The sequence below is a fragment of the Mirounga angustirostris genome, unplaced genomic scaffold (genome assembly GCF_029215605.1).
Source record: "Mirounga angustirostris isolate CCGP_5_RB_7025 unplaced genomic scaffold, mMirAng1.0.hap1 SCAF_1, whole genome shotgun sequence".
Taxonomy (NCBI): Eukaryota; Metazoa; Chordata; class Mammalia; order Carnivora; family Phocidae; genus Mirounga; species Mirounga angustirostris.
In genome coordinates this window covers 112617861-112645564 of record NW_026991709.1, presented here as the reverse complement: position 1 = coordinate 112645564, position 27704 = coordinate 112617861, and the positions used below count along the sequence as shown (strand labels likewise).

General features: G+C 37.0%; 1 protein-coding gene and 1 long non-coding RNA gene across 2 annotated transcripts in view; one reads left to right on the top strand and one right to left on the bottom strand.

Annotated features, from left to right (window-relative positions):
• Window positions 1–27704, bottom strand: part of LOC135363888 (uncharacterized) — a 302097-nt gene that overhangs the window by 173833 nt on the left and 100560 nt on the right. The window lies entirely within an intron of this gene.
• Window positions 1–27704, top strand: part of AGTR1 (angiotensin II receptor type 1) — a 47658-nt gene that overhangs the window by 336 nt on the left and 19618 nt on the right. The window contains exon 2 of the mRNA XM_045903612.3: window positions 9877–9961. The gene's annotated coding sequence lies outside the window, so the exon portion shown is untranslated. The remainder of the gene's footprint in view (window positions 1–9876; window positions 9962–27704) is intronic.

Sequence of the window (27704 nt, the reverse complement as noted above, 5' to 3'; positions counted from 1 at the left end):
GGAGAGAGCGAGCTTAGTTCTGGCCGGCGCCCACCGGGAACTGGCCGCCCTTCCCCAAATCAGGTGAGGGGCGCCTGGGTTGCAGGGAACAATTTGAGACTGTTCGCTGCGTGCCCCCAAAATTTCATTCCGATTTGACCAGACTCTTTTGAGGACAAGCAAGATATCTTCAGAACTGGGATGCAACCACGTAAACTTTCTTCCCGAGGCTTTTCACCAACTCTTGTCCTTTCACTGTATCTTGAGTGAGACGCCGGTATAACTCCGCGGGGCGTCCATTTAAAAGTTGTGCTATTTCTAAGGTGAAGTTCAGAGTGTCCCCAACCTCCCCCTCCGCTTCCAAGGCAACACCCCAGCACAGCTCATTTCCCCCTCACCCCTCCCTGCAAACCATACTGATGGGTCCTTGGTACTGGACACCGCCCCCACCTGGAGCAAACTCTTCCACCTTCAGGTGTTCCCAGGTGCCCTTTGATTCATCAGATTGGCAAGGGGGAGAAGCCGGGGCGTCTCCACACCCCAATCCCCACAGCCCTGGCCTGTACACGTTTGTAAGAGAAGCCCTTTTTGGCTCCCTTCCTCCACACCACCTCCTAGCATCCCATTCTTCAATTCTCTTAACTGCAGCCCAGTCTTTCTACACTGCCAGCCTGCTACTTCTCCCCAAGACCTCAGCACGTCTTTCCCAAAGCGTACCCTGCCCCATTGTCTTTGCGCAGCTAGTAGAGACCCCGCTATTAAACCCAGCTGGGGTTTCTTTACCTTTTCTTTGTTTTCTGGTGGTGTATCAGAAGTCCATGACAGGCCCTCAAAGCCCTCTCTTCTCAGTAAAAGTTTGGGTGCTCCTGTTCTCCTGGGATCGAATTTGTGACTTAGCTACATTTATTTCTAATGTCATTCAGAGAAGAGAAAGTAACAGTGAGGGATGTAAGAAATCTGGGACTGGACCGTTCCGTTTTATAACTTTGTTGAGCAACTTGTTTGTCCTAAAGGTACCTCATCCCCAACATGATTCACTTGGTAGATACCATCTGAATGTCCTGGCTTATTTCCTTTAGCATAAGCTGTAACCTTTTGTAAGTCTTCTCTAAGAAACTGCTTCTCTGTCTCCTGCTGTGCTTCCCTAGCTCTAAAGACCCCACATAGATAATCTCTAGTTAGGTTGTGGTGGATTCTGCCACCCTCACAGGCAGACAGTGGAGGGGCAGGGAAGCGCCAGGAGCAGGGAATGGGGAGACCCACTTAAATGGCTGTGTACTATTAGGAGAGTTATTTCACAACTCTGAACCTCAGGTCCCTGCCCTTGAGGTTCCCTCCAGTGATAAAATTCCTTGATTCCTTTTGTTTCCTAGTTATTTGCTTAAAAAATAATAGTCTAAAATAATTACCCATTTAGCCCATGTTTGGGACTCTCAAAACTCTTTTTTTTTTTTTTAAGATTTTATTTATTTATTTGACAGAGAAAGACACAGCGAGAGGGAACACAAGCAGGGGGAGTGGGAGAGGGAGAAGCAGACTCCCTGCCGAGCAGGGAGCCCAATGCGGGGCTCGATCCCGGGACTCCAGGATCATGACCTGAGCCGAAGGCAGTCGCTCAACCAACTGAGCCACCCAGGCGCCCTCTCAAAACTCTTTAAATAACTGTCCTGGTAAATTATCTATTCTGAAAATCATTGCGTTTCCAGGGCTGGCTCCAAAAGTCCAACTCCCTCCCCCCCAGATTATGGCTGGCAGTTCCCATAACCTGGTTTATGTACTCAGGGAGTGTACCCCCAGTTGCCAGGTCTCAGCATTTATTAAAGTTTCACAGTTATTAGTGTCAAATCTGTCATCTCCTCTGTCTCTTTTTTTTTTTTTTTTTTTCTGACTTCATTGTTCTTTGTGCCCATCATGAAACCTCCATTTCTGGTAAGGCTCTTCTTTGACTTAAACTGAATCAAATGCTCCATCATCCAACTCAGAAGAAAGCTGGTTTTCTTCCACTGGTTCCACTGATGCCAAAGGAAGACTTAGCTTCCTTGAGATGTATAAAGTGCCTTTCAGTCACTTTTGCTTCGCCAATGCTCCCCATCCCAAGAGTTCTAAGCCTAAATCTTTCCTGTCACTCTAACCCTGGTTCAGTGTTCAAAAAAGAAACAATCTGTGGATTGTTCAGGTTTCTTACACTGTGGTTTTTTTTTTTCTAGTTTGAAGTAAGAAGTGTGTGTGTGTGTGTGTGTGTGTATGTGTACATTTTTTGGTTTGTTGCAGCTGGTTATTACTGTTGTTGCTACCATCACTAATTATTTGCCCTATGCAGGAGGAAAAAGAGTGAAAGAAAATTTAATCTGCTACTTACCCAAAGCCCCGGTAAAATACTTAGCTGAGAGAAGTCTAAATCTAATAGTTTAAATGTATGATGCATGTTTTCTGTAGTTTTATCTGTGCCACCACATCCTTTTCAAGCAAATAACAGATTTGCTGTATTTTGTTTTCAAATTTGTTACAGGAACCTAGACTAAGTCCCATAACACCTTTATGTTTTGGCTGCCTGATGCAGGCTCCCAGCCTTTAGCCCCACACTCATTAGTTTACCTAGTGCTTTGCCTGCTCAGTCATGACTGGGCTATGCCAGAGAGTCTCCCAAGTAAGCTAGCAAATTAAGAATTTTATTTAGATGTTTGAAGTAAATCCAAGTGTTGTAAAGATTAGAAAGCTGTCTTAAAGACACATTGTGGCAAATAACAAATATAGAGCCAGACCAGCAAACTATGACAAAGCAGTCAAGGCCAGGTTAGGAATGCTCTTCTCCCATGTTATCTAGTAAACTGGACAAATCACCTTTTAAACTCATCGCCACTGAAAAGTGCTATTATTTTTCTTCAAAATAGTTCTAAGCCATCCCTTTCAAAACTGCCTAAAGTCACTGGATTGCATGGTTTGTGTTCCTTGCCATGTAGTTACTTATTAAAATAGCGTATCAAAGTTCCCATAAGCAAAAGTAAGTTTTGTTCCACTTCCAGCCTAAATTTAGCTGTCATTTTACTTTTTTTATTAATTATATGAATTTTAACTACCAAAATTCAACTTTTCGATGACTTAATATATAAAGCTATCTTAAATCAAGGAGTGTCTATAGGGATTTAAGGTAATAGTCAACTGATTTGACAAATAACTACTGTTACCCTATTAAAGCTCTAAAATACATCCAAAATAAATCACAGCCAAAAAAACAAAAAAATCAACAACTAAAGAGCTATACATGAGTTATACATTTGCCAAATGTTTTATTAGTCAGTGGTTATTTTAATGAGAAATTTGACAATTGGAAATAGAAAACAAAGTATAGTCATAGAAATGACAAGTGAATCTTGATATTAGTCATTGTATTAACATTGAAAGTTTTGCTATCTGATTTTTTATTCTCTGTAGCAGATGGTCACAAGGGAAAACAATTCCTTTGAGAGTTAAAATCAATCTTTCAAATATTTTACTGACAGAATTCACTATATGCTGTAAATATCATGACTTCTGTATTTTACATTATTCTTATAGCTCAATTTAGAAGTTTTTATTTGTCTGGTTCCTAAATAGGTGCATCATCCAAATGTCTTAAGTAGAAATAAATGTCTAGAATTTGCCAGAGATTACCAGTTTCCTTCCTATATCTAAGACTATTTTAAATTGTGTTGCTAGTCTCACATTTAATTACTTTTCTAACATTTAATAGTTTAGAAAATGGGTGAAGAAATGGGGTATGCTTTGTTTTTCCCAATCACATTGTGCCTTCATATTCCAAGTCCTAAGTCTAAATGTCCTTAAAATTTTAAATCATGGAATTAATAATCATTCAGTTTGGGTCAAGTTTTATATGATTTCTTGTTCACTTTATACACATATAAGCTGTTTTATTCTTCACCAAATGATGTTAAAACTTATTTATATCAGTGGATTTAAGTACTTTGAATGGTTAACTTCAGAGTGAGAATACTGGAGAACACACATATGATTGTGTACTATTAAAAAGAGTTTATGGGGGCACCTGGGTGGCTCAGTTGGTTAAGCGACTGCCTTCAGCTCATGATCCTGGAGTCCCGGGATAGAGTCGGGCTGGGAGTCTGCTTCTCCCTCTGACCCTCCTCCCTCTCACGCTCTCATTCTCTCGCTCTCTCAATAAATAAATAAAAATCTTTTTTAAAAAATAAAATAGTTTATGATTGCTAATTTGCTCTCTACGATGTCTTTAGATATTTACCAATTAATATTAATCAAAGCTACTCTATCCACCTTGGAAAATAAAGAATTGTATGTATGAAATGTATCAACAATAGAAGATATTACAGAGGAATTACTATGGATCTGAGTGATATTAGCTCCTTAAGAATACTCAAGTATAAAAATGGTCTTTGGCCTAGAGAGATGTTGGTCAAGCTGAGTACATATTTGGATATGAGTCTCTCCAGGCATCTCTGTGACACTGGGGTGGGAGGCCATTTTAAAACAAGCCTCGGGCGCCTGGGTGGCTCAGTTGGTTGGGCGGCTGCCTTTGGCTCAGGTCATGATCCTGGAGTCCCGGGATCGAGTCCCGCATCAGGCTCCCTGCTCAGCGGGGAGCCTGCTTCTCCCTCTCACCCTCCCCCCTCTCATGTACTCTCTCTCATTCTCACTCTCTCAAATAAATAAATAAATCTTTAAAAAAAAAAAAGCCTCCTTCCGTCCTACTTTTCAGACCAGGTGAAATGTCTAATGTGGTCACATTGTTTGATTCCAGCCACTTCCACAACTTTCCCTTCCTTAAGGGAGTATACCTCCTTTGATAATATATGCACCACATCCAATACTAAATGCTCCACAAATCACTTTCTTGCTTGCTTATTATTTGTTTTCAGCTAAAGCCATGGAAAATGTTAAATACATTTTTCAGATCCCTATATTTTAGAAGAGATACACTAGAGAGGAACAATTTTCCTAACCTCCTTGAGTATAGTATCCTATTAGACACAATAAAATGACTTGAAATTGATGCTTTACTCTTACTAATTGGGGAACTAACTACTATTTTTTAGTCTAAAGCTGTAAAGGCAAGGGGAAAGCAGAGGAAAGAGTAAGAAAAGGAGAAACAGAATAAAAGTTGAAATGGCAAATCAGTGGTTCTTAGGGCATTAGGGAAAAGGTAAGGCAAGCATGCTACAATTACCTGGGAGGCATTTTAAATCCGTATATGTTGTCTAAACTTTACTTATTCCCATTGCCCCTACTGAGAACCACTGTACTATAAATTAGGAGCAACCATCCACAATTACCTCAAGTGTCAAGGCAAAGATCAGCATCATGGGCATCATGTGGGAGCTTGTTAGAAATGCAGACTTTCCGACTCAACCCAGACCCATTGAATAAGAATCTGCATTTTAACAAAATCCTCAGGTGATTCAAATGCACAGTGAAGTTAGAGGAGTCCAAGTGTATAACACCTAGGCCTTGTTTAGGATGATTACCTAGGGCACCTGGGTGGTTCAGCAGTTAAGCCTCTGCCTTGAGCTCAGGTCATTTCCCAGGGTCCTAGGATCCAGCCCCACAGGGCTTCTTGCTCAAGGGGGAGTTGGCTTCTCCCTCCACCCCTCCCTCTGCTCATGCTTGTGCACTCTCTTGCTCTCTCTCTCATAAATAAATAAAATCTTTTAAAAAATAGAATGATTACCTAGAGGTTATTTTATTGGCTTTTTAATAAACTAACATTTTGACATAAAGCTAACACTTATTGAGCACAGATAATATGCCAAACACATTCAGCCTTTAGTATTGTTTTTATTTAATCCTCACAACATCCCTATGAAATAGGTACTGCTTTATCCTCATTTTATAGATTAGGATACTGAGTAATAATGAGATAAGTAACTCACCCAAATGTGGTAACTGGTAAAGATTTAAACACAGGAATTTTGATTCCTGTGCTTTTAGCTGCCACCCCACACTATCTACATTTGGCTGCCTGCTTTTTAAGGCCTCCTAATTATTTGAGAATTTACTTAACATTATAATTTGAAATCAAGTTCTGTTTCATCGAAAAAAAACAAGATCTATTCCATTTTAGTTATAACATTTGCCTGTCCTCTTACCTTTAAGTGCAATAATAAAGGATTCTAGAAATTCCTTCTTTAGTTGGAAAATAAATACTAAAACTATAACAGCTCATTATTTAAAACTTAAGATTTGATATCTCTGTGTTTTCTCATAACTTACCTAAAATTTACTCTTTTTACCTTTTGGTGTTCTGATGCTATTAAAAAAAAAAGTTTTCTCTTGAACAAGTGATTCCCTACCTACACAAATTATTCAGCCTTCCAACTCAAATTATAGAACACTCTTTCAGCTTTAATATGAACATTTATCTACAAGCATGGTTCACAAAACTAGTTGAATATAGTTACTAATCAATCAGTCTGCAAGCAAATGGTGACTTCTTTTAAGCCAGTGACTCCCCAGATGATTAAGTCTCTGAACAATTTCTCCTAGTGCATGTAGATTCTCCAAGAGCTGTCAGTTGGATCTGTCCAAAAGCCTGTTGTTCTGACAGGGGCTCATTGATGTTGATCAAAAGACAGAGGTGAGTCTGGGTTCCCTGTGATCATGTTTGAGAGGAGAGGTGTGTCAACATGACTGAGCAGCTACAATTTTCCCAGTGATAAAGGGACATCCTTGGGAGATGGAACTTCACCAGCTGCTTAGATCTGGAACTTTAGGCAGCACTAACAGTACAGTGTCTAATTTGTAACTTATGGCTTAGGACACAATGAACCCAGGGCTGCCATAATGCCAAGTTGTACGGGCCTAGCAGGGCGGGAGTGCCCAGGAGACATACTGCACATAGCAGCAGAATTCCTTAGAGCTAATAAATGATCAAATACCAGTGATTCTCTTATGACCCTTTACAGTCCTGCTGGTCTCACTGAGCCCAAATACTTGTGACTGGCGCTGCACAGAATCTGCACCAGGTTTTCTTCTAAATAAACTGAAAAACATAGCATTTCTACCAGTAAACGTCATACATTTATACCTTTATCATCACATACACTTTTCTTCACTTTTTGACCCAAACTCTTCTCGTTATCCAATTCAAATGCATTTTACATGCTTCTAAATCTGTGTAGTATGCCACTAGAACAAGAATATTCCATTAACCGAGCTTTAGTAATCTTTCTGTTCAAATGATGTCACTTCACATAAAACACATTGTACCATGATGGATCCCAGCCCTTAACCTTCACACAGTTAATTGCTGCCACTTTATCAGGAATGGAAAAGAATCGGATGTGATTCCTACGTAATGATTTCTTGAATGTGTTCTGGCATTTGATCTACTGGGTTAATCGAATAAATTTTTAAGAGAACCACAAATCTATTCTTTTAAGTTCCTATTAGATTAAGCCATATGATGGGACATTATATAGTCATTTTTACATATTTAATAATATTTAATAGCAAGGAAAGATAATCATAAGTGAATAGAGCAATATAAAAACATAAATCATGAGAGTGATCCAACGTGTGTGTGTGTGTGTGTGTGTGTGTTTGGGAGATTCTTGTCAAGTTGCCATTATGGCCTTATTGGGTCATTGGTATTCTAATGAAAATAGTTATACTAGCACTGATGTGTGGTTAAAATCACTGATATATTTTTTAAATGTCTGCATCTTTGTAAACCAGATAAGACTAGGAAAAATATATAACAAATCTTAAAATCTTTTGAGAGTTATTAAGATCAAGGCTAAGATCAAAAGTGACTTTTTTCTTTCCCTTATTTTTTGGTATGTGCTTTCAAAATCTCTATTACTTTTATACTTCTTACTTTCTGTTTGTCTCAGAATATCTATTACTCTCCCTCCAACTAACTCTAGATTTCGGATCTTTAGACAACTGCTACTAACTCTGTAGAGAAGGATACTGGCAAATCCGACGCTTTCTCTGATTTTTTTTTTCCTAAGATACACTAGTGCCTTACAGGAGTTCACAAGGTTTATACCATGGTGGTATTTCTTGTAAGAGAAATAATCTTGTGGGAAATGTCTTATTGCCATAACAACAAAACCACTGAAATGCAGGGCTAAAAAGAGATTCTTCTAATGCCAAAATCATTCCAAATAAGAATGTTATATTAAAGTTGGTATACATTGTGGTTTAAAAAGTAACCTATACTATACCTATTGTCTTTTTGAATAACTCTTCAGATTTAAAAAATTTCTTACTTAAATATGTCCCCCAAATCCATAATGAAAATTACTGGTTAATTTGGCTACATAAAAAATTAAAATGATCATATAGTAAAAAGGACCATAAACAAAGTCAAAAGATAAACAGGAACTTGGGAAAGCTATTTGCCACACATTACATGTAAAATGCTAGTTTCCCTAACATAACATAAGCTCTTTAAAATGAGAAACAGTGAACGACCCAATTGAAAAATGAGCAAAGGCCATTACTGGGAAAACTAGTAGAAGAATAACTACAAAAAATAAAAAAATAAACTCAACTTCATTCATAATTAAAGAAATGCAAATCAAGACAAATACATACTTTTCATTTATCAAACTGAGAAAAAAATTTGAGATTTGATAAAAGCCAGGTTGTTAGCATCATATATTGGTATAACCTTTATAGAGGACATTTTTTAAGTATCTCTCAAAAACATGGACTATACAGTTTGCTTTAACAATCATTTTGAAACTTTTCTACTGATATATAGCTTTAAAAAATGCATATGTATAAATAGGATCATTGAGGCATGTTCTTAAGCAGCCAAAAAGGGAAACTGAAAAAAAGAAGGCCGTAAGGCCCAGTAATAGGGGCCTGGTTGAATAAATCATCATGTATCAGTGCAATGAATGAAATATTGTATAGTCATCAAAATAAATGAGGCAGATGTATGTATACAGTATAGATAGTTCTAGCCATATTAAGTTTAACAAAAAAGCAAAGAGCAGAATAGTATGATGTATAAAATGAAAAAATATGGATATACACATTTGTATGCATGTGTGTGCTTTTTTAAAAGTCCTAAAAGGGGGCGCCTGGGTGGCTCAGTCGGTTAAGCGTGTGCCTTCGGCGCGGGTCATGATCCCAGGATCCCGGGATCGGGCCCCGCATCGGGCTCCCTGCTCAGTGAGGAGCCTGCTTCTCCCTCTACCTCTATCTGCCACTCTGCCTACTTGTGATCCCTCTCTCTCTCTGTCAAATAAATAAAATCTTTAAAAAATAATAAAATAAATAAAATAAAAGTCCTAAAAGGATACATATGGAAGTGTTAGTAGTAAGTACCTCTAGGAAGTGGAACTGAGAGACCATTACAGAAGGCTAGGAGACATGAAGTTTTATTTTTATACTCTTTTATAACTTGACATTTATGCCACAAGCATGTATCACTACACTGAGAAACAAAAACAGACATACAGAAAAAAAGATCTCTTAAAAAGATTTTTTTTTCAATTCTTGTGCAATAACGCTTATATAGGTTTATATTAAAAAGAATCATCAAAGTTTATAGATTCACAAGTAAGTAATCTATTATGATATTTCTTATATTAGTAGTTATGTCTACAGAAGTGTCTTAGAATAAGATTGCACTATTTTACCCAAAAACATTGTTTTTCTCCTCTAGTGTGTATCTACAAGGGTATGGGGGAAGATGTTGACTATAACCAGGAAGAAGATGAAATCTCATGACAGACTGCCACTTGGTACAGCCTAACTCTCCATAAGGACAAACACATCCTTGATATGGGCCAAACGGTTTCATTCCCTTCAAAAACACATTCCAGATGTAGTGTTAATACTTACTCTGTCAATTAAAAAATGAAAATCTGACCATATTCAGTGAATCCCATTAATCTTTTTTCTTTTCAGATTGAATACATGATAAATTGGTCTCAAATGGCTGGGGTTTCATCTGAATAAGACACGAAAGCCATCCCAGAAGTTCTGCATCCAGGTAACATGTCTTACACCTATAGCACTCTATCTGTCAGTGGTTTTTCTCTAATATGTCAACAGTGGAGGTAGCACAAGAAGCCACATACACCATTGTCTAGAGATAGAAACAGAGGAAGCAGAAAAGAATGAAATTCCAGTCTTATCTCATCCCTTTTATGCAGCTTAAGAACATATATATTTATATAATTTTAAATGTAAACAATGTTAGAATTACCATGATATTCATCTATTAATGTAAACCATGTGAGAGATTTGCAACCCCTTGGCAAGGATCTCCTTGTGGCCAGTGGTGGATTGTTCTTCATACTATGTAGGGCTTTCAGAGAACCAGGAAGGAAATGATTGTGTTCTCTCCTCAGCCACCCAATGGGGGATTTGGGCTCTATGAGGCACTCACTTCCAGAAGCACATGTCCAAAGACCATATGTCCAAGGACCATAAACCTTAAAACTTGACCTGCTCACCTTCAGAAAATCCAGATGTCTCTGAGTCTCATTCTTTCAAAAGTTTCCCTTACTCCTGTAAGATATAGGCAGAAGGGCAATGTGGAATTGGAGACAAGGTACCCTTTAATACCTACAGTCTAGCTCTCTAGTAGGTATGAATCCCATTGAGTCATGCAGCTGGGCATTACACTCAGAATCTGAAGGGGCAGCGTTGGTAATCAGAGACTGCTCTGTCCTTCTATTTCCTGTCATGTGGCCCTGCCTGATATTTTTCATAAAAAGACTCCTGGATTTTCCAGATTAAAAGATTTTTTTCTCCTCACAATAACTCAGCTCAAAGAACAAGTCCTCAACCTCCTAAATTAACAGGGGAGACACTCCCTAGTCCCTCCAGGGAGAATAAAGAGAATAGCTTGTCCCCTTCTCAATATATTGTGATTACATTTTATCAAAGCATAAGATAGATAGGATAGGTGGTGAGTGGGTAGACAAATGTTAGAGGTGATTTTATTCTTCTTTGTTCCGTTGGCAAATGCAAAACAGTTGCTGGAAGCACTCCACGGTGGTATTAGGAAACTATTTAGGATTGCTTTAATCTTGGAGACAAAAATAGTAACATTCTACAGAGTTCTGTCACTGGAAATCTTTAGGTTTGGGGGGTTTTTTGTTTGCTTTTTCGAGGTGTAGTTAAGCTTAGAAATCTGGGCTATACATGTTTTCAGCAAAAATCCAGCTCTAGAAAAAGTACATTGAAATATATGTCCTAAATAGGAAGCTTTATTTTACATCCAAAGAGTCCTGAACAGAAGGAACTCTGTCCATAATATTCCATCAGCCTTATAACAGAAGAAGCAAGACAGTGATCGGGGTGGGGGGGGGGGGAGGTTCCTGATGGAACTGATTCTGTGAACAGCCTCCCTTCTCCTGTTTTGGAAGCTCTCAGTTTCTAACAGTCACACATTTGTAGCAAAACTTTCAAAATAATACGATGTTTTGCTTACAAATAACAAAACAGTGAAAAAAAAACACTATAATCTTAAACTTTTCAAACCATTAAGTTACAGATGAATAGGCAAAACATGCTTAATTCAAAGAAGTTATTTTTTGTTGGTTAAAGAACTGATGCTACACCAATTCTGCCACTAACTAGCAACTTTGCTTTTGGTTTCTTGTAAAATAATCTCTAGCGCCCCATCCCAATCCATGGGCACTCTACTGAAATACAAAAGGTGTGTTCAGAGTTTCTGAACGTTGCAGTGCCCATTTTACCAACTTACAACTAAAGAACTCTGACCTCTTATTGATTTAAACCAGTAATGTGTAAACAGCACTTCAGAGCTTGTTTAACAGGACCAAAAGAATTTAAGTTGAAATCTACTTAGGACAAATGAGGAAAACCAGGACATTTAAAAGAATAAATAAAGACCATATTCAGTGACTTAAAATCTGTAGACCTGCACTGTCCAGTATGGTAGTCATGTGCCATGTGTGGCTATTCAAATGTAAATGTAAATTAATTATCATTAAGTGAAATTAAAAATTCAGTTCCTCAGTTGTGCTAGCCACATTTCAAGTATTCCAATAGACACATATAATTAATGGCTACACTGTTGGCCAGCACAGATTTACATTTCATAGAAAGTTCTAGGATACTATGGCTGTAAACAACTTACTAATAATTGAAATGGACTTCCATTGTTACTTGGTAAGAAATTTTTATGCTCTTTTAAACTTATTTGGAAATTTTAAAGTATTTTTTAAGGGGCGCCTGAGTGGCTCAGTTGGTTAAGCGACTGCCTTCGGCTCAGGTCATGATCTCAAGGTCCTGGGATCGAGCCCCGCATTGGGCTCCCAGCTCAGCGGGAAGCCTGCTTCTCCCTCTCACACTCCTCCTGCTTGTGTTCCCTCTCTCGCTCTCTCTTTCACATCAAATAAATAAATAAAATCTTTTTAAAAAAAAAAAGTATTTTTTTAATTCTAATTTTCTCAGCGGTACATTATTTAGTATATAGTTTTCACAGTCCTTTTTTCTTTTTCCTATTTATTTGCATGTTAAAATACATGGTAGTAAGTATCTCATGTACTCTTCTAAGGTTAGATGTTCTTGTTTACTTAAAAATCATGAGAAGAGGTACATGCAATTATATTGAACTAATATATAGCTGTTGGTATTTTTACCTGCATCATTGACATCTCCAAGTAAACAAAACTAAAAAAGATGTAGGATCATTTCTAAAGACCCACATATTTTTTTGTTCTTTATATTCTGTGAGATTTTTTTCCTGCAATGATAGATATGTCTCAATTGTATTGACGTAACTACAGATGACTTAACATTTTTTTCAGAAATTGAAGAGCCAAGCAAAATAAGTATTAGATGACTTATTTCTTTTTTTCGCTTTTTATAGAAATGCACAAGATATTAGAGTCTCTATTTTTGTTTCCAAATTATATGTATCACAGAGAACAGTAGTTTGTTTTCAATTTTTAATTAATATGATCACCACCTGTTATAGTATATTCTGAAAGTTCTTAGTCACCATTTTTCCACTAATATGATCCCATTATTAAAATGTCAGTCTCAATTACTTTCTAGTCACTTATACCTAGTATTCAATTACATTTGGTTCCTGGGCTAATGGTTGTGTGTTACACAAGGCAAAAAATTAAAAACAAATTTGTCTTTGAGTCATCGAAGCATCAAGGATTTGAAATAGCTATATAACTATGAGAAAAGCATATAAATATCCAGCCTGTATTCCCTTTACACATTTAATAGTAGTATTTTTCAATAAAAGCATATATAATAAAAGTTTGCACCCAGTTTGGAATTATCAAGTATGAATCCAAGTCTTACCAATGAAAAAAAGGCAAAGCAAAGGGTAGTCATTTGAGGGGTGGTTCCTACAATAAACAAAAACATAGCTTTCTTTATAGAGTAACAGGTTTACTCCAAATAACCTATTATCTGCAGTATATTCATAGAAACACTGTTCCTAAGCTTGAAAAATAGAGCTAGGTATGCTTAGCACATAACTGACCATACAGGAGACTCAAATTTAGGTTACTGTTAATATTTTTAGTAATTAAAAGAGTTCAAAGAATTAGCATCAAAATGTGGAGGTTCTGTTTTGCTGGCAGGGAGAACCTTTGACTAGTACCAAAAATATTGTCATCCTTCCCCTTCAACTAGTCATTCCTTTTAAGACTTTTAAGAAGATTTAGACATGTAGGAAGCATTTTTTAAATTCCAGAAAGTACAAGATATCTTAGAAATGTAATAACACAACACAGATCTGGTAAAAGGTGGTTATCTGGAACTAGGTCTTGGGCACCTTTTCAGAACTTAAGTGCTAGGAGGCTCTGGGACAACAAGAAGAATGTCATACTGCAAGTCCAAAATCCAGTCAGGAACAGCCTTCCTCCTCCTCTCATGTAGGCAAGGCCAAAAAACTTCTACACACAGCATGGGTCACCATAGAAAGCAAACAGAGCTACTGTAGATAAAACTAGGCAGTGGGTAAAAGCTAGACCCTAAACCTTGGCTCCTCAGTGATGCTCCCAAGTCAAAGAGGAAGAACAAAATGGGCGTTTCACTGCTTCTGGTCCCTCTAGTATGGTCAGTGTGCACAGCAGGAGGATAAAACAATTGTCTTAACAGTGTAAAGCAGGAAGTCCAAACTCCTTTGGCAGTGTGAAAGCAGTGCAAATTGGAGTCACTGATGACAACAGCTTCTCATGTGATATATGTAATACTAATAGGTCAGCCATATTTTATTTGACTCCAAAACCATTAATGAGTGCTTGTCTTCATTTTACAAAGAACATATTTATCTATACACAGTTGAACAAATAGGGAGCTTTAAAAATGAACCTATTTGTGAGAACCCACTGCCCACAACACATCAGCTTGGTGGGACAATTGAAGTAGTAGTAAGCTCGTCTTAGATTTCTGCTAGAATTTAGACTTAATTAGATGGATGAATTAGACAGAACTTACTACCTGAATTAAAGAGTGAAAAATAGAATATGTACCAATTAAGTGAAAGAAAATTCATACTATGAATAAAACAATAAATGTCAATAAATTAAAATTTTTTATTTTAGCTTCCTTAAGATATATGACAAATTTAACAGACCTAATTTAACATCTCAAAATGAAGAGATCTAAGTAAACTGTTTATGATTTTTATCTTCTTAGGAAGATGTTTGACATCTTTAATTTTCATATTTAATCAAATTTTTTTCTGTTTTCAGTTTCTATGGTGTCACTATCCATCAACTCATATTGGTTGAGTGTGTGTGTGTGTGTGTGTGTGTATCCCAAGAGAAAGTAATTCTGCAATCCTCCTCAGCAATTCATTCTAACAATGAAGAACCCTTAAGCTAAACAGAATAATTCATTTCACAGGAAACTTTTATTCAATATGTATAATTAGTTTTAGTTAACTTTATTAATGAAATGTCGCAAATCAATTAGGTTGGCAATAATCAGATGCTGAGGACCCAAGAGGGGCCATAACTCTCACAAGAGGGGAAGGTGATATACAATTTAGTTGGGAAGCAAATGTAATTAGATTTGATCAGCTGAGTATTCCTATCCTGATGTGGAGTCAGGCACATACCCAGACCTGAGTACATAGTTAAAAAGAAGTAGAAAAAAACAATGTGACTTAGAAAATGTCTTCATGGTCCTGTCAGCCACGTACTGACAGCTAAAGTGGGCCTTTGAAACCACAGGTAGACACATTTTCTTCAGACAGTGCTATCTTTTAAATTAATTTTTCAAATCCAAATGCCTGTAAGTAGGCAATATATAAACTTTCCTGTTTATCACAGACCCCATCGTTACCTAATGCCTTACAAAGGTGCTTCATATATTTATTTAATTGCTCAAATCTTGAGGACATTTCAGTTTAAAACTATTGTGATCTAGAAGTTGGTTAATCCTAAAGTTTCTTCCTCAGACCCTAAAATAAAAATATCAAATAAAATGTCATGATACGGGCGCCTGGGTGGCTCAGTTGGTTAAGCAACTGCCTTCGGCTCAGGTCATGATCCTGGAGTCCCGGGATCGAGTCCCGCATCGGGCTCCCTGCTCGGCAGGGAGTCTGCTTCTCCCTCTCCCACTCCCCGTTTGTGTTCCTGCTCTCGCTGTGTCTTTCTCTGTCAAATAAATAAATAAAATCTTTAAAAAAAAAATGTCATGATAGTAAGAATCCTTCTGAATGAGAATGATATTAAATACAAGTTATTCCTACTTAGGGTTGTAGTTTGCAACAGATTCTGCTGTGATTCATGGAGTATTTCTGTCAGATACCTACATGCCAGACACTATTCTCAGTCCTGAGGACAGTGTGAGCTGTAGACAAAAACCCCTGGCCTCAGAGAACTTATATTCTGGTGCATATAGACAGAAAAACAATCAAGTAAAATATGCAATATGTTACATGACATGGAGAATGGAAATAGAAATGAGAGGGGAAGGTACAATTTTAAAAGGGTATTTGGAGAAAGCCTCCTTAGTAAGAAGGAAGGAACTCTGTGGACATCTGGGGAAGGATTCCTCTAGGCAAAAGCAAAGCATAAAGCAAAAACAAAGGCCCTAGGCAATACTATGCCAGCAAATTCAAGGTACAGCAAATAGGCCAATATCCTTAGAAACTACAAAAGAAGAATATATAACAAAAGAGAGATCAAGTTATTGAAGGATAGCTGGACTAATAGGTAGAAACTGGAAACATTAAGAATGGGTGCTAGAAGAGAAGAAACAAATGGAATTTTAAACCTAAATGATTTAAAGACTTAAAATGCTTTGAAATGTAGTGAAATGTTTCCAAAATGGAAGATTTTAAAAAGAAGTCAGGTCTGTGATTCAATCCCCAACAGTTAGTTCTGTGGCTATAACTTGAACTCTAAATATTAAAAATGTGCATTTGATGTCAGTTCCTCCTGGACACCCAACTTATTTGTTTGGGGCCTTTGGTTTACTCCAAAAACACTTTGCCTATCACTGACCTATAATCCCTTGTCTCTGGGCCTGAAAGTAAAACTCCTCAAGTAATAAAAAATTGGGGGTACACAACATTGCCATTAGATTCTTTTTAGTGAAAGCTTTGCCTTCTTAGACAAATATACCGGTGACCTTAACAAATCCCAGGGATACCACCAAATGTAAAATGATTTCATATATTAGTTACCCCTTTTCAATTATTTTATCTCCAAGTCCAACAAAAAGAAAATTCTAAATAAAAAGATACATTTGGGATTGTAAATGTGGCATTCATCCACATAGAACAAGGAATAAAATTACTTAATGAAATATTTCAAATTCAACCAACTCTAAAAATGTAAGATAGTCTGAATGAGAAGAACAGTCCTGACTTTGCATTATATTTTAGCGGTGTTGTTTTCTCATAATCCCCATGCTTTTTTCCTATCCTGCTACTGTTCAAGATTTCCTAATGAGGATTAGGGAACAAGTGTATTTAACAATCTGTATTTGCAGGTTGGAAACAAGAAAATGAAGACTAATAGTTTCTCTCCTGCTAATTTGATTTTCTACAGCTCCTCTCCTATCAGCATAGGCAAAGGACTTAGTAACTATTTCTAGCAGATGGGGCCAAGGAAAAGACAAGCATCTGTGATGTCATGCTTCCCCCAAATGGGCCAGCTGCCCTACAGGCTTCTATTAGAGACTTCCCCAAGAGTAATAAATGAGAAGTGATCATGAACAGAATGAGAAAAAAAAAATGCAACTTCCTTTATTCTAGAAAAGCAATACCCAATGGCTGGTTAACAATGCTACAGTAAATGTTTTTGTACATTTCTTTTGCATATATGGAGAGTCTTAAGGTATGTACTCAGAAGTGGAAATGATGATCTGATTTCCACAGTGGTGGTGATATGAGATTCCTGGAAATGGGGTTGTGCTGAGTTGACAGAAAGACGTAGGGGTTCAGTCTTTAACTGCCAATGTGTGGTTGGCTCTCTAAACTGAAATATGACCCCAAAACAACTTCTTCTGGTATACTTCCAGGTCCTAGGGCTAGTTAATAATACAAATGGTTATTTATTGATAACTATACAGGAATTTATTGCCCAGTACCCCGCATATCAATGAAATTCCATAAAATCAGCCCAGCAAGGAACGAGAACATATTGAGAGTATACAACACATAACTTTAAATGAGAGGTTTTCCTTTTTTCACACAAAAACATGAAAGTCAGTTTGAACTGATGTGGACTTCTGTCCAGGTGAGTGCCTCTGATTTCAGAAAGCATGTACCTCTTTTGTAACTCCAGTGTGTCCTTGGAAAGTGCTGCATAAAGGCCAAACTGCCAAGTCTAGTCCTTCTCTGAGGAAAACCTTTTTAGTTGTATGTCAGTAGCTGGTCTTTGTTCTCTTCAGTGCTCATTGCAAAATACAGCAATTCTAATTCTAAATCCCAATAGTATTGGGAAGACAAGTGGAGTTAAAATAATGCCTGTAATTTAATCAGTATTTGGTCACTAATAAAAAGCTAGTTAGTCACAGCTTCCTTCCAATCCCTCTCCCACAGATTTCTCTCCTGAAAGGAGATACTTACTATACAGCATTTTAGGGAAAACAAACTTTCCTCAATTGCTAGGGCTGGAGTAATGAAAGGTTTGAAAATAGTATTTTAAGCACGATCACATTTTTTCTTTCCATTCCCTGAGGTCGAACAGATTCTTAATTTCAGTTTTTCAACTTCCCTGAAAATAATTTCTGTCTCTACTTACCTATTTCAATTCAATATTTTATCTTCTTAATCTGGTAGACTCACAAATTTAAGTCATCATGCAGATCAGAAAAAACCAAGTGAGATGTAAAGCATCTAAATGGCAAATCTTCTCACTCAAAAAGCTAAAAATAAAAAAAAATCTCAATCCAAGAATGAATCATCCTTGAAATTTTCCCAACTTGGAGTTTAGTTTTATGGGTGAAAACTTTGGGAGACCAGTTTGGGAAGCAACCCAAAGCAAACAGCCAGGTACTATTACATACACATAATCTTTAATTTCCCACAACAACACTTAAGAAGTAGCTATGATTGTTGCAATTGTATTATATTGCTATTTTATAAATGTAGACACACAGCAACAGAGAAAACAACATCCATTAACTGGACACTTACTGGATCAGGCACTGAGTTAGTCACTTTATCTGCATTTTCTTACTTAATCCACCAAAAAGCAAGGAAACAAACAAACCCTATAGGCTAGGTTCTCTTATTGGCTTCATTTTTTTCACGGACACTGAGCCTAAGGGGTCCACTTTGCTAACCAATGTCAGCACCGGAACTGGAATTTGGGACTGACTTCAACACCCTGGTTCTGACCATTTCTTTTCCACATGTAACCCTTCAAATTCTCCAGAGGCTGATATCTTCCTGCTGTTGCTTTTCATTAACTGCTACATCATCAGCATTTGTTTTTACATATACCTATATAAGTGAACACCTTGTTAGTATTAGCTTATACTGATAACAGAGTGCAAGTTTAAGCTAGCATTATTTTGAATAGGAGAGTCCAGAGCTCTGAAAGGAATTTTGAAGATAGAGTAAAGCAGATATTTTTCTGTCACATTTCAGTGAGAAAACTGTTAATTCATATGCCACCAGCCAGACACAAAAATGCAACAGGAAATGAGGAAAAAACGTAACTACTTTAAATAATGCAGTCTGTGGTACAAATTAGCGTACTGTGAATTAGTTTCCTTCTGCTGTAGAACTGATCATTTGGATTATGTAGGCAAGCAGGGTAAGACATTACTAAAATTATCCTTGAATCCTAGCTTTGAGATCTATGGAAGACACTAGGCAATTTGCCTGAGAATACATAGAAAACACTTTTTAAAAGGATAGGGATGGGTTATTTCCCTCTCTGTTAAATATTAGCCTTTGAAATGAACCCAGCTGATCTGCTAAATAACACTTGCAAATTGTTATGTCTTAATAAAGTGACAGACTGAGAGAAGCCACACTAGACCTGCTTATGCTTCTGGAAGCTGTACAGGCCAGGAACATTATGCAATAATGCCTTTTAAAAGAAGGGAGCCTTTTAGCCTTACACCTTGCCTGGCAACAAATGTAGCCACTTACTCCAAATGCAGGCATAATTACAATCTATGAAAATCTAGCATCAGAATCCCAAACCCCTGGTGCAATACACAGTAAGTTACAGCTTTTATGTCTGCAATATTTTCAACCATTCCATTTAAATATGTGAATATATGAGTGTGCTGTGTTTCAGAGAGCCTTGTTCTATAAGGTTATGGAAAGCTTTTACCATTATTAGTCAGGTATTCTGTAAACAGGACACACCACGTTTTTAGATTTCTGGAAGGCTCAGAGCCTGCAATGTTACTGGCAAAGGGCAGGCCCAAATGCACTACTCTAGTGAAAAATCCCTGTGCAAACATGGAACACGGTGAAAACGCGAGGGACCCAAACTACAGTAGGCATCACTAACAATCATCACCTCAATTACAGCTTTAACCATGCAAACCTAGGCTCATTCGTTAGTTTATCAAATTACAGCAGAGCCTTATAAAGTAAGCCTGAAAGAACATTAATTATAATCTAATCTTGGATGGCCAATAAAAGAAAATATTATTTTAAAACCTTCATTAAAGTTGTAAAATCAGTGTCTTAAAACTGAGAATAGCTTTTGTGGAAAGAGAAAAATAAATGCTTTAAAATATAAGGTTAAAAAACACAGACATCTTAAAATAAATCAGGGAAAACTATTTTTCAGGAAATAAATTTTGTTCCTCTGATTTGTGACTGGCCGATGAGTTTTGAGTTTGAGTATGAAGCTATGCTCAGCTGTCTAGTGGAAATAGCAGGGGAAACAAGTTTTTCTCCTTCATTTCCTAAGGCGTGGTGATTTCTTATTCCCAGGTATTATGTCTTTAAAAGATTTGAAATCTTAAAAAATAGAAATAGATATTGAAATTGAGAACTGAAAGTCTCAGCTGGCTGGGTATGATTTTTTAAATAGGTAATACAGACCTCTAGTGGCTGAACAGTTTGAAAGCCTCTGCAAGGAAAGGAAATTACGAGGCAAGTGCAGGCAATTTAAGGAGGAGGGAAAAAGAAAAAAACAGTTACTAGTTAAAATTACTCACATTGCAAAGGCCACATATTTCACATAAACAAAGATAAGCACGTGCTTCAAGGGAATGTGAAACACCTGCCATCCTTTACGATGCTCCTTGATTCTCCGAAAATAAGCAAGGAGCTTCCCACCAAAGTTCCGGCAAGAAGTCTGGATCCGTATTGATTTTCATGCAAAAGATTAACATCCAGTTCATCTATTATATGAATGGACCCGACAGATATTTGTGTTATGTGAAATAGATTTCTTTTCCTTGGTACACAGTTTTGCCTCACTGGGACTCTTCTTCTAAATTCCCCATGAAAGAGCTCCCCAGGAAAATGCAAGAGATCCCTCACACAGCCAAAGCTGACCTGTCCTGTTCCCCGGTCTCTCCAAGGGCAGCCCCACGCTGCCACCGGAGTGGGCTTAGTGACTGGGGCCCTCTCCAGTCTACAGGGAGGGTAAACTGTTGGATCCATGCACAGGCTTAAGTGATTACTAAATATCCCTCTAGACTAGATTCCTAACCTTGAATGAATGCCCAAATCACCTGCAGAATCTTGAAATGCAGATTCTGGCTCCGTAGGTATGGATGGGCCCTGAGACTGCTTTACTAGTAAGCTCCCAGGTGGTGCTAATGTGGCTCATCCAGGACAGGCTGGGAGTAGCAAGGAAACTTTATAACATCTTTTTATTTTTTTAATTACACTTTTTATTTTTACTCATTTTTTCATTTTTTTAACGGCATCTCAAAATTTAATTTTTGAATTTATAAAGCTTTTTAAGTTCTCTTTTACTTGACTATATACAAGTATCACTGGGAACCTGTTACTCAAAGTTTGTAAAGATGATCCTACACTTTATTTTTTTAATTTTATTATGTTATGTTAGTCACCATACAATACATCATTAGTTTTTGATGTGATGATCCACAATCCATTGTTTTCGTGCTCCATGCAGTACGTGCCCTCCTTAATACCCATCACCGGGCTAACCCATCCCCCCACCCCCCTCCCCTCTAAAACCCTGTTTGTTTCTCAGTCCATAGTCTCTCATAGTTCATCTCTCCCTCCGATTTCCCCCCTTCATTTTTCCCTTCCTTCTCCTAATGTCCTCCATGCTATTCCTTATGTTCCACAAATAAGCGAAACCATATAACTGATTTTCTCTGCTTGACTTATTTCACTTAGCATAATCTCCTCCTACACTTTAAAAATGGATTCACTGTCATCTGTTTAGCTTGGTGAGTTCATGATGGTTGTGAGCACTTCTGTAAGCACTTGGTAGCCACAGTTAAACATCTGATTAGCCATACTGGGACAGTGGGTGAGATCAGGTTTTGTGCATGTTGAAAAACTACCTAAGGTCCCAAAGTGACTGCCACACCATAAAATCAGGCAGAGTAAAAAGCACAAGCTGAAACTATAAGAATCAACAGATCAGAGTAGAAAATGGAAAAATATATTTTTCAGGCAAATGTATTATAATTCCATCATCTAAATAATTTCCTATTATAGCATGTTGTCAACCTTAATTTTGAAATCCATAATTTTAGAACTTATGTCACGGAGTAGTCTTTAAAAGCCTCTTGCAAACTTTTAACATCTAGTTTCAAATCAAAAATAATATATTAACAAGCTGTAGCATGGAGGGAGTACATAAATTATCATCATTGCCCTGCATGAACAGTAATTCACAGGTTTGGCTCAGACACGATTTAGATGAAATAATTAACTATGTACAGTACTTAACAGTAAAAAAGTAATTAATCTAGCTGCCTCATACTGGTTTGGCCTAAATAAACATGCAATAAAAAAGCCATACAATTTTATTATTTTCTCACATTACTTAGTTGGAATTTTAATATGTCAGAAAAAATACCTTTCTTTAAAAAACATCACTTTTCAAATTTCAATGTACTGATTATAAGCTGAGTGAGTTCCAATATTTACAATTGTGGGCAGATGTTCTCAATTTATACTTATGCATTTTACTTCACAGGAGTTTGGTAAAAGTGATTACTTTAAGGTGAAATAAGGAAAAAAAATCAATTTTTTAAACAAAATTATACACTCTGTTAATAGTACTATAATCGTGTGGTGGTATAGCTTTGGCAGAATGTTTCAGATAAACCTGTTTTTTGCCCCATGGGTTCTTGGAGGAGACAAGCTGCCTTTTGGCCTATAGTCCCTTTACCAGTAGGTCCACAGGTAAAGGGAAGGGTCATTATTTAGAGGGAGGGCAGCAAATAAGGCAAGTGTCCCTGTTTGGGCAAGAGAAAAAGGTTCAGGTGATTTCTTCTAGGGAGAAAGTTCATCCCACTCAGGTGCTGTGTTTTGTTTTGTTTTTTTTGAAGTTCATTTTCAGCCTATGGATACTCCTTTGCCTAATCTCATAGACTATGACATGTTCTCCCCTATATGATTCCATCGATTAATCATTATATTATTATCCCCATTTCACAAATAGACAAAGAAGAGGAAAAGGCTGAGTAATCCTTCCAAAATCAAATAACACACAAGATATAGGGTCAAAACTCAAACCCAGAGACTTCTGTGTCCAGCCAAGATGGAGTAACAGGATTTATTTACCTTCTCACCTAAACAACATCTCTCCCTCTCTCTCTCTCTCTCTCTCTCACACACACACACACACACACACACATATAAATATGAAACAATGATTTTTATATATATGAAACAATATATGAGGTGCAATGCTTTCAAGACAGTATACATCAGACAACAAAAGGCAGTAATCTCGAAGGGATGGGATATAAATGAAGTGAACCCTATGGTTGTCCCAGCTCACTGCCTGGGGATAGTTTCCAGCCATGGCACAAAGAAGAGCCCAGAAGGAGCTCCCAGGTCTCCCTGAGTTGAGGCGATGGAGGCAAGAGTCCAGAGAGGCAAGGAGCTAGAGTTCACACGGCTGAGTACCAGAGAGTTTTACAAAAGAAGAGCCCAGTAATCTGCAAAGTATCGCCCTGTGTTTCAGTGCATGTGTATGAGTAATCATCCAAGAAGATTAGAGGGGACAATCTCCAGAGAACATCCAAAGCCAAAAAATAGTTCCTGTTCCTACCAGACAGAGTAAAAAACCTTGTAATTCATGGGGCATCAGGTGGTATACTCAGAAGGATTTTTTCGCCTCCAGAATAAGAAAAAAAAAAATCAGCCCTAGACTAAATGCTGCTCTGGTCCCACCAAACAAAGCATCAAGGCCAGATCTGAAGGGATAAAACCATGTGCAAGTAACTTAACTGCTTCCCAGGACAAAGCTGGAGAATATTTGTAAGAATACAAAAACATCCAATAACCAACAAGGCAAAATTTGCAGTGTTTAGCATCCATTCAAAAATTATCAGGCATGCAGAGGCAGGAAAATACAATCTATAAAGAGAAAAAAAATCAATCAATAGAAACAGACTCAGTAATGATACAGATGATAGAATTAATGCACAAGGATATTAAGTGGTTATTGTAAGTGTGCTCTATATGTTCAAGGAGCTAGAGGAAAGTTTGAACATTAAGTAGAGACATGTAAGATATAAAAAAGACTGAAACTGAATTGCTGGAGATGAAAACTACAGTATCTCAGATGAAAATGCACATCGAGACTTCAGATACTAAGATGTTCCTTCTACTGTACCCACAATATTCTTCCCTGGATCCTGAGTTTGATCCCAGCAGCCTAATACTTAATACTTGCTTATTACTACAACTCCCAGGCAAATGTTGCCTTTAGCAGGTGGTTACCATCTAAAGACAACAGCGTTCCTGAAACCATGGAGCTCTGATGAGTCATGTGGACCTTTCCCATCTCACTTTGATCCCCCCCACCCCCCACCCCGGTCCGTGCCTATCTCTGCCCAACCAGCAGATTCCACTACCTTCCACGGACTGCTTACTCCTTCATTCTAATGGCATAAGGACTTCTCAGTAAAGCAGCTGCTAGTGGTCCTCAACATGGCACCTCCTGAGTTATAAGGATGTTTATATTATCAGACCAACATTTTCTATCTTCGTTTTCTGCCTTACCTTGAAACCTCTATAGCTTGAAAAAGAATGAAATTTGATCTTTTCACACAAAATAAAATTAAAATAGAAGTTAGTACTTTTACAGCTCCCCACTCTTCCCATCTAAGGTACTATGTGTAAAACCATGATCTGTGTTCTTCCAGCTAACCAGGCAATTAACCAAAATGTACATGTTGTCCTTTTGCAGAATTCAAAATATGCTCACAAGAACTAAACTATTTTTCCAACAGAACTGAAAATCAACTTGTCCAGGAAGTTTTATTAGGACTAGAGGCCAAAGAAATGTATCTGCTAGCCAAGTGTTACCATTCATCAGAAATACTCCATATTCATTATTAATCCTGTACAATTCCCTCAATGTGTCCACCTAATCAATACCAGATATATTCTCCTTATGTACTTCTGTGTTTTCCTTAAACCTGCAGTGAATTAATTTAGAAAATATATTGGTATCAAAAACACAAATGAGTAAATAATTTCTTGCTTGGAGTATCACAGTTCACTTTAGAAACAACTTACTTGACAATGAATAAATAATATAATAATAAATAAATATTTATTTGAAAAATAAGTATTTTTCAGAACTTGTTAAAAATATTTTAAAATTTAACCTCATTACCAGTTATATAACCAGGGCCATTAGGGCAGTGTGGCTCTATGGAATAGCAGCAGTCTCTGTCATTATTGATCTTCCTTTTGGTACTGGATGATATTTTTTGAATAAATGTTAAAATAATATGAAAGAATACCCAAATGTCACAGATTCTATACTGTATTCAGCCATTTGGAGACTTTGATGAAACGCAGCAACAGCTCTAAAAGACTAACAGTATCTTTAACAATATGGAACAATGAAAAGGGAAAAATAAGTTGCTATTGGAAACAGTGAAGGAGGGAGTGACATCTAGGCTGCCATTCTGGAACGGTTCTCATACTCTGAGCTAGGCTCTCCTCCTGCACACCCAGATGGGGCAGACTGGCTGGGTGACAGCAGGAATGAACAATAACCTCAGCCCATCACATCTCTGTTTTCTCACTACCTCCAACTCCTCTGCCATAGATTGTTGTTCGGTGTGGAAATGGAAGGGGAATTTCTAAAAGAGGTGTACTTCAAGTAGTGTAATATAAAAACATTGAAATATGGGGGTCTGCAGCATCTCGTGGGGCTTAGGTTCTGTCTTCTCAGTTATAAAATTAGGCAGTTGGCCTGGATCCTAGATTCTAAACTGGCAGCCCTTGGACCTAACTTGATCTGCAGAAGAGTTCTGTTCTACACAGTGTTGCTGCTATTATTATCATTATTATCATATTATTATTTGTATTAATTGAATACATTTCAAAATAGGATATTTCAAATAAAATTTTAAATGTCCAGCTTATATTTAAAAAAAAAAAATCATCCTGTGCCTCCCTATCACGGCTGGCACAATTGGCTATAGCTGAGAAGTGAGACTCCCCACCCCCCATCTCCTCTGAGAAAGAGGAAGGGTCCTCCATTCACCACCATGACTGCTTCCCTCAACTGTTATTCTCAGCCCCTGTAAGTATTTGAATATGTGAACATTGGAGCATGTAATTTCAAGAGACTATCCAGCAATAAAATGTTATGAATCTCTGACTTGTTTCCATAAAAGCAAAAGACTGTAGATAATAATAGTTCAACTACATTATAGGTGAAAATAGACTTTGCTTGGATAACCTGACAACAAAAACACGATTTAGAATACAGTAATTGTGTATTTTTACAGGGACAAAGGGCATACATATATATATTCCTGTATTTCTCTGAAGAAAAGGAATAAATATGACCTATAAACTTCCTTCTGTAGCAGAGATTTCTGTGACGTCCTGATCCACATTGAGATAAAACTGCTCTCCAAACCTAAACTCAAAGACCATTCAAAAGTCATTCAACTTTTTATGTAAAGAGAACATCTTAATTTGTTAGCATAACATAAACCATGTAATTTATCTAGAGAATGGCTTTAAACTGATCATTGACATGTATACAACCATGCCTACTGAAATACTGATTTCTAAACACTTTCTTTGAATTAGAAGCTCTTCATAGCAAGATATCCAAAATTATTAGTACATTATGTTATCCTCACAAAATTCTAATGAACTTCACAAATCTGCCTACTCTATTCTGAGTACAAAAATACTTAGCCTATTTTGTTTTCCCATTATTTCATACAGTAATAAAGTAATACCAAAAATGTTATTACCAGAAACAATACAGTGTTGTATAATTATTAGAAAGTCAATCTCGTGAAATCATATTAAAGAACAATTACCACATGTTAAGTCAGATAATTCAAGGAAGAGACTTATATGAATACTACGGGAGTTGTTGGCAAAGAAATTCTTTTCTCTGAATTCTGCATTTTGAAGGAAATTTTTGCCATTTAATTAGTTGAGGTATGATTCACCAACCAAAGGTCTATAGTGTGATATTTTTCCCCCTCCAACTTAAAGTAATCTTAAAACCATCTGCCCTTTATTTGTTAATACTTTCACTTCTTTTAAAAAATGGATCCTTCCTGGATCCTTTACATTGCTTTATGGGATTAATAACAAATTATATCACTATATTGTATTGTATAGATAGGGCTCCTAACATTGTTTCAGTCTCTTCTTGGCTATGTGTAATAACATGACAAACTATACATATGTAAAGTAAAATTTTATGGAGCAATTTACTTAGTATTGTGTGGGAACGTATGAATATATATTGAGAATATAAATAATGATAATAACAATAGATAACATTTATTGTTTAATATATGGAAATCTTTTACTCCATGTCTTATTTAACCCTCACGTTAACAGTATATAGTAAATTTTTATCCCATTTTAAAGATGCGGAGACTAAGTCTCAAAGAAGGTGAATAATTTAACCAGTTATATGATTAAGTCAAAGGTGGAGCTGGTATCTTAACTGATCTCCATGACTGCAAAGCTTATGGGTTATTTCCTATGACGCCTGACAGCCAACAGACTCTACTAAAGTTAACGTTTCCTTTTCAAACTCTAAGTGCTGAATAAATACCTCTTAATATATACATTAGCTTTCCACTTCAGTCATGTGTTAAACTTGTTTTTATTGTATCTAGTCTATTCACACTGA